Genomic DNA, 13,260 nt, shown 5'->3' with positions numbered 1-13,260 from the left:
CGTTCTCATGGGTCATAGCCAGTGGCGTATATAGCCCAACCTCCAACGTAGGGTGCGTGCGGGTACCTCCCAGTACCTCCCGACGTGACATGGCCAGCACGCTAACCACTGAGCCACGCGAGCTGGTAGCGGACACGTGTAGCCCACCAGTGCTGTCAGCTATAGATTTTGGGAAGAAGCCAATGAGCGCGTGTTATATCGCAGCGTGATCTGTTCCCATCACACGTGTCCAGAATCTCGGTTGACGACGTATTCATGATTGGATGCTGCTGATCGACGACGCAATATGTTTCACGTCCACACCAGGAGTCGGACGTGGATCTTGCAGGTCCCGCCCTTTCCTAAAAGGATGGAAATGAGGGCTCGCTAGGTGGATCGTACTATAATGGGATTCGTTCAGTCTCCTGCCAACACTTATCATCTGGAAATAAATAGAAACTTGGCTTTCTCGTTTCCTCTTTCGGATCGCGCGTCCTCCAGTCACAGTCAAGGTCACTGTCAAGGTGGCCGACTGGCACAGGACGGAATAAATGATCGGAGGATAAGAACGTAAGTAAAAAGACCCCAATTAAGTAGACGATCCCACCCCGCAGGCGCTGAACGCTCTCCGCATTTTTTTTTTCTCTTTCGATTAACGGTTCCTCGATTCCGAAGGCACATAGCAATCATCAAACGTGCCACAGACATAGCGCGCGCAACAGGGTTTAAAAGCTTTTATTTATTTAATAATCCGAGCTCGATTAGTACTTCCCTGAAGGTTTCCCACCGTAGTGGCCGTGGCTTTTTATCCTTTACATAGTTTTTTTTAAATAAAAAAAGCTACGACAGCGGAATAGATGTCGTTTTTTCAGAGGAGCTCTACGGCCAGAGGGACATTCTCTCAAAGAGTGTGTGTAACAACAAAGCACCAATGGGAGACAATCCTTATTGAAAGCCATTCTATGATTTAAAAAATCCTGAAACGCGCGCGCGTCGAAGTATCCATCGCGGATTTTTGATACGCAAAGGTGGCGAAACCGAAACCGAAACCGCGGCGACCGGGAGCGCGGGAAACGCAGCGCTCATTTCACGACAGGGTGCGCCACGTGCTTTGGAGCGATGGAGATGATTGGGGTAAGTGCTGGTCTGCTGACCAGATCAACCGCTTTGTACCCGCTGGGAGGTACCCGGGTTCGAATCCCGGTGCCGGTTGTGCTGTCTGGGGTTTTTCCTGGCTTTTCCTCAGACGCTTTCAGACATATGTCGGCACAGTTCCCCTAGAAATCGGCCCAGGACGCACATTTCCCTAGGGCGTCAGTCGTGACGTTGGCCACATACGTGAGGCCGACAACGGCAAGCCCTTTCACCATCACCACCACAACCCTCAACCGCTTTGTCGGCACAATTCCCTTAGAAGTCGACCCAGGACGCGCATTCCCCCAGAGCGTTGGTCGTGACGATGCCCACCTCTGTGAGGCCGACAACGGCAAGCTCTCAAATTACCACCACCACCACCACCACCACCACCACCACCACTACCACCACCGCTTTCCGGCCCAGGGTAAGCGTCCGTCGGCGCAGGCGATGCGTTCCTTATAGGCACGCTGTTCTGACTTTGGCTGATTTGCATAGCGAAATTCGGCTGTGGATATTTGACGGCACGCGCTAGGTTGAGGATTTTTAAATGACAGAATTTAATTTAATTTATGGCCTGAAATTTCCTAATTAAAGAGGTAATTATAATGAATTTTAGGTAATTATAGTCACCTTGTAGTTATATACTCCCTTCGAAAGGCATGTCACACTGGAACGACGACATCTCTGCTGCTCTCAAAAAATTCTGTAAAGGATAAAAAAAAAACGCCGTGTATAGAACTTGTAGACAATTTAAGTAAGAGGAGAGCAGTTTCCAGAGGAAAGTTCGGTTCTGCGTAGAAGACGTTGCGACCGAAGAGACCTTAGACCATTATCACAGCATCGGTGACTCAGAATGTTATGCGCTGATTGGATGTGATATGATGTGATGTGATAAAGAAAAATATGGGGAGGATGCGGTGTACTGTACACGGTACTTCAAAGGACACGTTATGAACGGTTTTCTAAAGCTCTGTAACACAACAGGGCGAATTCTCTTGATCCAAAAGGCTATTGGAAAGGCTATCCAAGCTAGGCTTTCAGGATAGCCAAGGCTATCCAGGCTATTCACTAAAGAAGTCAGAGAGGGAGAGCCGCCTCGGGAGTCTTCCATGGAGTGCCGCTGGAAGACAGGTTCCGGGACTGATAACGTTGAAAAATAAGGCGATGTCAAACTTAGAATTTATAATTTTTCTACTTCACTTTTATAACTTACCATCTGAAGATAGGTCTACTACAGATCTTTGAAATGCATATATGCAACAACATTACAAAACAAATTACAACGAAATAAATTACCTAGCTAAGAATGAAGAGTGCCTACATCCAGTGGTTTATGCAGAATCTCTAGCACGGAGGGGTGTTGGGAAAAAATGGGGGGGGGGACATTATTATAGTTACGTCATTACAGCTTAAGATATCATTACCGACATCTGTCTAAAGCTGAAATCGCAAGGGCATCCCCTGTGGGGGGTACACAGGTGAAAAATTTTGGGGGACATCACTGAACATTTGGGGTATTAGGGGGGGTGTAGTGCAGTCTTGATAAATCACTGCCTACATCTGCCTTTATTGTTGCTGCGTGATCTTTTTCAGACGTTTCGTCTGGAAAAGGGGTGCTTCACCTTCATCGTGTCTCAGGCGGAAATTATCTCACAACTCTTTAGTAGCATACCGTGGAGCAGCAGGCAGTGCGCGGGTGCTGTATTCACTAGGCCACGCCGGTGACACCAGGAACCATAAGAGGCACTCGAGGCATATCCTCGAGAATCTTACTCACGCCTCTGCTATCAGGCAACACAATCTAGAACACGTCGTAAGCCACGGCAGCAAAACTGGTGTCGACGGCGCCGCTCTGACGCTAGTGCCCTTGCAGCTGACCCATACCGTCTTCGACTGCAGCAGGTGACTCGGGACAGAATAGTAACTCAGGACCATGGCTGCGACGATGTACACTTGACTCCCGCATTGTACATCGCTCAAGTCTAAAGAGGAGACATGTAATCCAGAGCATGGCTATCTAAATAGCAAGAGCGGCGTCTTTCGTGCTAGCACAGGAAAGACCTGCTCCCGCGTAACAAGCAGGCATGACCTTCCGAAATACAGAAGGTACAGGGGGTACCTCAGGGGATACGTAATCCTGCCGTGGTCGATGCAGTCATCGAGTTCCTCCTGGCCACTGGTAAAGACCGGTAAAGACTGGTAAAGAATGGCAAACTCTGCTGGTCGCTCTGGAGCTGCTTTCTTGCTCCCCGGATGATAATATCCTTCGATGTCCCTAATGTCCCGATGTCTTGATGTCGATGTCGATAATGTCCATAATGTCCCGGATGACTGGTCCTTCGTTGGTCGTTTCCGATCAACTCTCTCTCTCTCTTTTGCAGGAAATTCGAGAGAGCCCTGTCGTCAAATTCGCGTCTCGCAGCGCCCAGCGAGAGCGAGCGTTGGGTCGACTCGCTGAGGTTCCCGGATGCGCGCAACGACTTCTGCCAGACCCTTGGCTAGAGCCGAATATTTTTTTTTTCGCTGGTGGATTCCGATTCGATCCTTTCATATGTTCTCTATAGCGGGTTTTAGTGAGGAGTTGGAGCTTCCGACGAGCAACACGCAGGCATAGCAACTATGCTATCCACACATCTAGTCCTCCAGGGCGTATAAAGAACTCAAGCTGGAAACTTATGGCTTGACTTTCATAAGTACTAAATAACGCGATTTAGAGCATAACCTCCTATTTATCATCAAACTGCCCGCCGGCAACGCGTAGCCCCCGAAATAAAAGAGTGGGTCTTACATCGCCATCGGTTATTTTGTGGCCTTCGGCCAAAACGAGAAATATTTCATCGGTTTCTCCTCAGGGCGACATTAAAATGTGTGCCACGATCGGAACGAAAGGAAACCCATTAAATCACTCACATTTTTACACTGCGCTCTGTAAGAAGAAGGAATTGAATGTCTGAAGGTCATAATGACGTGACTGGTTGCTCGCACTGTTGCCAACGTCGGTGCCATCAAAGAACTGTGTCAAGACGAGGCCTACAAGCACATTCATACACGTTCGAAATTAATATACTAGAGGGGACTGGAAATCGAAGATGAGAAATGGCCCGTACAATATTTCATAGAGTTAAGATGTTAAGAATGCAGACGACAAAATAATCTTCAATGCTGGCCGCACTGTCGGGTATGGCACTGGTAATGATATCTGGCAGAACGACAGCAGGAACAACGGTATGTCTGAGTGGATGCAACGTTCGCTTGTTGCTCATAGCTCCAAGGTCATCCTGAAGACTGTCCCATGTCCCATCATAATATATCGGCGGTACTATCATAAAATTAATTTATAGGTTCTAGAGGTATGACTTCATACGGTGTGCTATCTGCCACGCGTCTGATAACCTTTCACCTCAAAGGTCAATGTCTGCACAGGGGTGACACAAACCCGCCATTGCTGTAACTACCTTCAAGCGGGTGCTTTTTGCAAAACTGCCATCTTGTCCTGGTCGCACGACATAGAGAACGTCATTTTGAGGTCATGTGACTTTGTTTACATGTCGTTCTGCCGCTTACCGACATATTTCCGTCGTCATAACGCCAAGAGATGCACGTATTTTGCCAGCGTAAACTATGCCGTGCTTCTTCCGCAACATGGTAGCCCATTTCTCATTAGTTCAAGTACATCGCATCGGCTCAGTGAATCTTGACGCGCGGTAGTCATCACATCTTTGGAAGTCGTCAACAGTACGAGGCCTTATGTGCAAAACTGCGCGTTTTAGTGCGAGATTACCGGATAAAAATAATTACCGTGATTGAAAGACATCCAAAATTCCAGCATTGTTTACAAACGCTTTGGCCGCCGATCACGGGCGCCGCCATCTTTAAGGTCACGTGTGCCTTGACGTTTGCTGTGACGTGCGACCAGGACCTGTCCAGGATGCGTTGCGTTCGCCCAGCACGCTTTCGTCTACGGGGCAATACATTGGATGTCACCCCTGTGGTCTCCTGACCACAGCCAATGCCAGCTAGATGCAAAAAGCCTGCTTCGTGCCTCCTCTCACTCCTTCGTAAGTTGACATATAAAGCCGGCCAATTGCCGCCGTCAGCCAAGATGTCAGCCAATCACCGAGGACGATTTTGAAACACAGACTCTCTGTGGCTTCCCATGCGGCTTATGGCCTTTTTGGAATGGGGTAGGGTCCTGCACTCAACGCAGGGAAACATCCCACATCATCATCATCATCCATTCATCTATGTTGTTGTTGTTGTTATGGCGGCTCGTCTCCATAGCCACGGCCGCGATTGGCGGACTCTTAACTGTTACGTCACCTTGTTCAAGCGATCAGGCTTTGTCTCTAGGTGGCGCTGCCACGCCGTCTGTCAGCCTTCCAACGTGGGCCGGAGAACGCTGTTGGGAGGATACAGACTCCAGAGCTCTCGGTGACGTCACCTTCTCTTGGAGAACCCGAAACTATCAAGTTTCGCGGATTCGTTCGAAAATTCGTGAAAGCGCTGACGCTAATGTTGAAGCGCTAATGTTGACTGTATGTTTTGCGACTTATGACTTATACATTTTGCGCAGTGAGTCTTTGATTTACAATACGAAATAAAATAAATATTAGTTTTTTAGTACGTAGTGGAACTATAAAGGAACGTCGGGTGACGTAAAACCACCGACCCTACTGCTGTGCCTTGTGTCATGATAACAGCTGGCCTCGAATTATTATTCGAATTCCCTTTGAGTTGGTAGTGGCCACTATAGTCTAGTCATGCTTCATTTTAATGCTCCGTGTGGAAACTAGATCATACAACTCATACGTGTCGCTCTTTATGAATTCTATCATATATTCGACGTCAAGGGTTATCTTTATTCCAGAGGGAAAGCGCTAAAAGGACAAGGAAGAGACAACAAGGGACTGTCTGTTTTTTTGTCCTTTTAGCGTTTTCACCTGTGGAATAATGGATTACCGACTAGGCTGTCCCAGATGGATATTTTAAGCTTCTAGTTCAAGTTGAAGTTCCGCATCCCCGGTAAAATTATGACATAGTGGCATATGACACGATACATGCACAGTACTGGCTACAGAATTGGATGCGAACGACGGAAATTGGCTACTTTTGGCTACTTTCTCAGGGCGCGCCAGGAGTTGGAGCGGAGGACGTTATCTTGGTAGCAGCTTCGACGGAGCGAAAAACGCGAGTAAAGCTTTTCTTATATTGTCTATGTCTATTACGTCTATGCATATCATGGTTCAGTCCTATTCAATCCAATCCAACGCCCATAGTGCGTTTGGACTGGAACATGGGAGGCGAAAGAAAGGCTCCAGCGCAACACTGGAGGTACGACTTTGCTTTAACTCTCAAAATGGACATTGAAAATTATTCAAAAGAGAACGACTTACAAAGAAGGAAGTGGACAAAGTACGACAGAAGAAAAGCTCGGCTCTGGCCGGAGTCAAAACAGCAGTGAAGCCCCGACCCGGCACGCAGGCCGTGTCTGGCTCACGTCTTCGGACCAGAGCGAGTCCGTGCAGTGTTCTAGTTGGGGCTGCTCGAAAAATTCCTGTCTTGACGCAGAGACATCCATAAGCGTTCTCAAGACAAAATCACATTCTGACAATACGAATTACAACGACTTGAAGGTTTATGGGCCCATTAAAACGAAATAAAGGGGTGTTCCATTATTGGAGACATTCCAGTATTTACCACCAGATGTCGCGTTACGTCACACGACAGGTACATCTCGTAAAATACATATCGTCACATAGAAAAAGGGTGGGGGGGGGGACGTGAACTTGGCGCCATCCAAGTATGGAGACAAGGTGAACCACTTTCACTGTTTGAATACCAAGTGCCTCGTCTTCGCGTCTGGACATATGGGGGACATTTCGAGACGAAGAATCTGATTTTGTATGCGAGATTTAATGGACACCGATAAGACGTACCGATAAGATGGTTCGAACGGGTGTAACGACGCCCTTCTCAACTGATTCAATCGAATTCCACGCATAGCCGTAGGGGATGGGCCGGGAGAGGAGGAAAAGGCAGTATTTTATTAGGAAGTGGTGCAGACTGAGTGCATTGTTGGAGTTCTGGAGTGATACATATACTCATGGAATACATGTGTATTCCCAATCCCTTTGTGAAAAACCTTAAAGACATCTCGTCTTTAGTCAGGAGTCAAATTTTTGGCCTCAGCTTTCCTTCACTACATGCGATAAATTAATTAACGTTAGAAATCGTCCGATAGAGCATGGCAATTAGGACCTTTTGGAGATGGAGGGGGGGAATATGTTTATTAAGAAAAAAGACGGTAAAGGTCAGCCAGACGGAGGTCGGCTTGCTATTCCAAAAACAGGAAAATGGGGGAAGAAAAGAAAAGGAAAAGTAAAAGAAGAAAAGAAAATGAGAAGAAAAATGGAGAAACGGGGAAAGAAAAGGGGAAGAAGAAAAGAAAAGGGGAAGAAGAAAAAAAAGGGGAAGACAAAGAAGAAAAGAAAAGAAACGGAAAAGACAAAGAAGAAAAGAAAAGCAAAGGAAGGACACGAAACTAAAACTGAAAAGTAACTTCTGCGATGGAACAGTCCTTATTACTCGTGGAGTGCAATCTCCTTGCTGAATCATTCCATTCACGGCATTTTGCGCCTTTTCGGAATTGAACGAAGGAAGACACGAGCCCTCCCTTAGTGGCTCACGGCCATTATCTCATTGGCAGAAGAAGAAGAAGAAGACACGAGCCAAGCTGGAACGGAAAGCCCTTGGGGCTAATGGCCATTCTCCGTGGGACGAAGAAGAAGAAGAAGAAAGAAAGCGGAGCACGAAACCCTGGCCATACCCTGGCCAATCGCCCTGTGTGGCTGGTGGCCACTGTTCCTAGTGGTGGAAGAAGAAGAAGAAGAAGGGGAGCAACGTGGAACAGACAGCAGCCGAACTGAAATGTTGAACAAAACCAGGCGGGACTCCATTCGAATTGGCATTGATTGAACGAAGCTGTAAGTGAACGAAGCGAGACACTATAGCCGTGGTGGGAAAGAACGAAACGGGACTCCAGTAGGATCGGAACTGAACAAGACGGTGCTCGAACCAGACTGGAACTGAGGAGGTTCTATGAGGACTTCACATGAGGGGCGAGGATTTCCCCCAGGTTTCCCTCTCCCAAATGCACTACCAAAGGAACGAATGCGGGGGGGGGGGGTGATAACCCCCCCCCCCCCCCCCGCCTACGCCACTGCACGCGGGACCCTAACCCAATTGTATCCTAGCTGCACTGTATGCAGTTTTTGATTGGTCAGCCTGTAATAGAGGCGTTCGTTATAATTTACCGTTAATTATCAGAAACGTTCCTTATTGAGGAAATTCTAGACTGATAAGGCCTGAGAGGAATTTTCAGATTGCTAATTTTAAAGTTCGTGATAACATACAGTATTCCATGATCCATACATGGTCTCCTCCTTTTTGTACACATTAATTTAATTGCGGTTAATTCACCTTACATTATCATCGAAGGCAATTTCATTTCTTCGTTTTGAATTCGAGTTTGCGATTGCATGTACTCTGAACGATGAACAACGCAATTAACAAGATAGATACGAATCAGCTTAACGAGGAAGACGAATCTCAAATATGGCAGTTGACGAGAAGTCTTCCCTGCAAGTCTTTTCTTTAAAAAAAGAAGAAGAAGAACAAAAAACAAAGAGGCCCGGTCGTCGTTGTCCTCACTTCCGGCCACTACAAGGCTACTAAAAAACAAACAAAAAAACTTGTGTAATTACGTAAAATGTGAACAAAGCAAATAAAGCAACTCAATTAAATATATAACGAAAACGTGCAATTCGTGAGAACAGTCATGGTTAGAAGTTGTTCACTTGGATTCCCTGTGGTCTTCACTAGCCAGGTGGGCTTCTTGGTTTCTTTTGGAGGAAGAAAAAAATAATATAAAATCATTATTATTAAAGTAAAGTAGATGTCTTTTTTTGTAAAAAAAGAAAAATCGAGAATGTAGAGGGCGCTCACCACTAGAACATTTTACGCATCATTTATTCTATGAACATCTATCGAATGGAAAATTCTCGGATTTAACACAAATAATTTCAAAAATGCAGCGGCTGACCATTACTGTCCGGCTGTCCCAATGCTAGTTATCTGTGTGTACGACAACGTGAATATTTGTGATTCTATAGTTGTTTCTACTTATCTTTGTATTCCCACTCGCCTCTGTAACGCAACTATGCCCTGAAGGTACAATAGATAAATGAATAAAAAATGGTTACTTATCTTATTCAAGCCAGACTACACTTCGTCAAGGGCAGTTCGACTGCGTGATTAAAAACCACGTAACAAAAAAAAATATGAATAATACGCGATTTAAAAAATGTTAATCTATCTGAAAAGACTGGCTGATTATTTCATGCCGACGACCAAATTCGAACGAGCCGAAACCAACGAAATGAAAATATCCACGAAATAAGCTAGCATTAAGAAGAATACATTGAGTTTGTACGTGATCTTACTTATCACGATTTATTCAGAGCGCAAACACAAGCACAGGCGAAGCAAAACGCACACAGACACACCAGACATCAATACAACAATCTTAGACTCTCACAGTCGACGACATTATGAAAAGCCCTACCAATTATAGTGATTTATCAGACCGAGTTTTTTTTTTTCCTCTCCGTTCAAATTCCCAAGACATGTGAAGGACGTTCAACCTAATCGATCGAATTTATTCAGCAATTTCAGTGGGACTCGGAGACAGGAACGGCCCATCGCTTCATGGATGTCACACACACACACACACACACTGTTCGAGCTTCCAGTTTCGAGGTTATGCGAAAGCGAAGGGAGGGAAGGGGGCATTCAGGGGGGACCACAGGGGCAGGACATGATGTCACGTGACTTTTACAAATTGCGTAGATTCCAGTACTTAAGGGCGGGATGGACTGCAGGAACAGCTGTGCACGAAAGGGTAGTCTCAGTGGTGAAATCGGTTCTATAGGGCTGCGATCATGCTCAAGGTTGGTGATTTTGTTCTTCCTGGTGCTTGAGATATTCTTGAGAGAGTGTGATTTTTGTCGTGAATAGTTTAAAAGATTTATTGGAAGCGAAATATGTTCGGACATTTTTGTTTCGACGTTTGATTAATTAATTTTAGAGATAATTTTGAAATCAAACAGGGATGCTGTTGTGTTTATTTCCAAGAGTTTTTAAGCAAATACGTCGATAATAGTGTGCTATGCAACAATGCGTCCCGTCCGAGGGTGCTGCTTATCTCAATCATTCAGTCTGTAAATTACTAATGCAATTATTAGTAACGTATTCTCACATGACAGCCAAGAGCGCAGAGTAAAAATCAGTAACGCGAGAAGAACGGCGCATAACTAATTTTTAAAATAGCATCATGCGATAAGCATGTCTCTGGTTCAGACTAAACTCATTTCTGGACAATAGACATCTCCTTGCTTGTAAACAAATGACGTCGTATATAGTGTTCGACAGCGCCACCAATTTGGTAGAGTTGAACTATGCTCGACGCTAGGGGGCGAACAAGGTCGCGCCCGAAAGTCACGGTCTTGATGGGATTACGATGGTTCCTGATAGGGACGCGACCTTCGGTCCTACTTTTCTTTCAATAGGAGGCAGCGAACAAGTGCCCATTCGTGGAACCCAGCCCTCCCTACTCCGACTTGTTTTGGTTTCAGTCTGTCTACCAATGTCATGATGACGATTCTCGGGTAGAGGTCTAGTATCGACAAGTGTATCACGACGGTAGCATGTCCTTGAGTCTGAGGCGTATCGCAACAACGACGAAAGGGATGAAGAGACGACATAAGTCTCGTCCAGTTCTTCCCTGTCTCCTCGTCCCTCTTTCCTCGTCCTTCTCCTGGAGCTCCTCAAACTCAAGGACATGCCGTTGTCGTCGCAATTAATAATCTATTTGTGCTTGCTGTCCCTATGCTCTGAGCCTACAAGTCCGTGTACTACCTATGTGTGAGACGCTTGGATACTCCACGATGTAGCGTCGTTTCTGCACGCAGGTTTCAGTGTTGTTCCTATTCGCCTCCGTGGCCGCACTAACCGAAGCGTATTCGAGCTACCGTCCCTACTCCAGCTTCCACCCCATACCCAGCACTGGTCAGCGCTACTATCCTGTCGTTATCCAGACTGTGCCAGCGGGGTAAGCAACGTTGGTTAAGAACTTTTTTTTTAACAGAAAGACTTTGAGTACTTTGAATGTCTCCGGAGATGACGTAGTGCAGTGTGTTGTATCTGCGAGGGACACTAACTGTGACGCTGGTTGGTTGACTTGTGGGATGTCGAGTGATGAGCTTGCCCAGATGTTGCTTGGGGGATCACACATCCTGGGCTAGCTTCATGGGGAAATGTGCCGGCATTTTTCTTAGGGCGTCTCAGGAAAAGACAGCGGAGACATTGCCAAAAGCAGGATCACATCACCTCCCAAACTTGTCTGGATCGAGTTACGCTAGCTAGAAGACATTGCCAGTCCATCACGCAATCAATCAATATACTTTAAGATCACGATATAATAAATACATTTTTACACCCCTCTCCACTCTAACAATTAAGTGTATAAGCGTGCTCCTTAAAAAATGCTCACGTTACTCAAGTTACCTTCTACCTTCCAGGGAACTTCCATTATGTACACACACGTGTACTGTCCAGTGTTGTTGTCGCTGCGCCACAAAACTCCCAATCATCATCATCATCATCATGTCCAGTGTTGCTACACCTTTCAGTGCCCGTGAGCCTCATAAATCGCACTAATAACCACCTGGTCTTTATTAGTGCGTGTAACTTAGCATGCACCAGGGACAAAACAGTCTAACAATGCCGCATGGGAAGTCCACTTTTGAGAAGCCTAGTCAACTAATTTCTCCTCCTCCTCTTCCCCCACCACCATTAACATAATCAACAACTAATTTCAAAACTGCAGTTACATTGTACACCCTGTTGTATAATGAATGTTCAAGTCAGATTAATAATACCAAAGTACCCATTTTCCAGGTCCTACCCGCAAGTAATCGACTACTACCCACCGCAAGTGGAGGTCATATATCCGGTGTACCCACCGCAGGTCGTACCGCAGCAAATCGTTCCAGGTCAGCGAGTCGTGACACAGCAAGTAATCCCTGGTCGTCAAGTGGTACGCCAACCTACGAGGCCGCCGACGATCGTGGTACCCCGCGACAGACTCGTGCGCCCGGAGGACGTGTTCCGGAGAGATCGCTGGGGGTCAGTGGTGCCACAGAGACAGGTCATCAGACCAGATGTCCAGGAAGGCAGGATAAGATAATCACGGCAAATACACGCGGATCTGATGCCTGCTCCAATGGCTGCCAGGCATTTGCCTCGCCTTCTGGCTGCGCAGACAACCATAAGGTGTCTGATGCATTGTACACTATCTGTTGTAGCATTACGCGAGCACCGCCTTAACTGCGTTCAACGCTTTACTTTGTCACTACGTCTGTGTCCGCGTTCTACTGCACACTCTAAGAAAAAAAGGAGTAAAACGGGGAGTAATTGCAGCTTCTACTCCCCTAGTCTGCAATTACTCCCCATTTTAGTCCCCTAACCCAACATTTAGTCCCGACGTTTACTCCCGAGGACTGCAAATTGTCACTGAACTTCGCGAATGGTCTCCTGAATGGAAAAGTCTGCGTAAATATGTGCCCTTGCTCAATTTGAACGACATAAGGGTGTATAACTCACACAACGTAGCAATTTTCCAGCCACACAGAGTAAGAAACAGTTAGCGCATCTTTCTTCGCAAATTGTGCCCTAATATGGCGCAAGATTTTGTATCACTCGATATATCACGGTTGACGGTTTGCTTCAAAGTAACTTCATGCATGCGCACCAATTATGTACCTGGGACTCTTACAACAGCGCGTGAAATGCGGTCACTCTGTGACATTCATTTACTCCCGTGCATTTACTCTCGAAAGGGACTATTTTTGTGGCAATGCAATTACTCCCCAAACGGAGTAAAAGTACTCCTTTTTTTCTTAGAGTGTGCCAGTGCAGAGCTAACGTGAACTCCCACCGAAACACTGTTCTCAAATGGTCGCCCTTCATATAAGGAACACTTGCAAGGTTAATAAAATGATAAATACTATAAATAAACGATGCGTA

General features: G+C 46.2%; 1 long non-coding RNA gene across 2 annotated transcripts in view; it reads left to right on the top strand.

The window, feature by feature from the left end:
* The window catches only part of LOC135391973 (uncharacterized), a 56,762-nt gene extending 43,502 nt beyond the window's left edge, over positions 1 to 13,260 (top strand). For both annotated transcript variants that reach the window (XR_010422147.1, XR_010422146.1), the window contains exons 2-3: positions 11,145 to 11,284; positions 12,133 to 13,260. This is a non-coding gene — a long non-coding RNA (uncharacterized LOC135391973). The remainder of the gene's footprint in view (positions 1 to 11,144; positions 11,285 to 12,132) is intronic.

This window comes from Ornithodoros turicata, chromosome 4, assembly GCF_037126465.1.
Source record: "Ornithodoros turicata isolate Travis chromosome 4, ASM3712646v1, whole genome shotgun sequence".
Classification (NCBI taxonomy): Eukaryota; Metazoa; Arthropoda; class Arachnida; order Ixodida; family Argasidae; genus Ornithodoros; species Ornithodoros turicata.
Note: the sequence above shows the minus strand (reverse complement) of the source record. Positions and strands in the feature narration are given on the sequence as shown.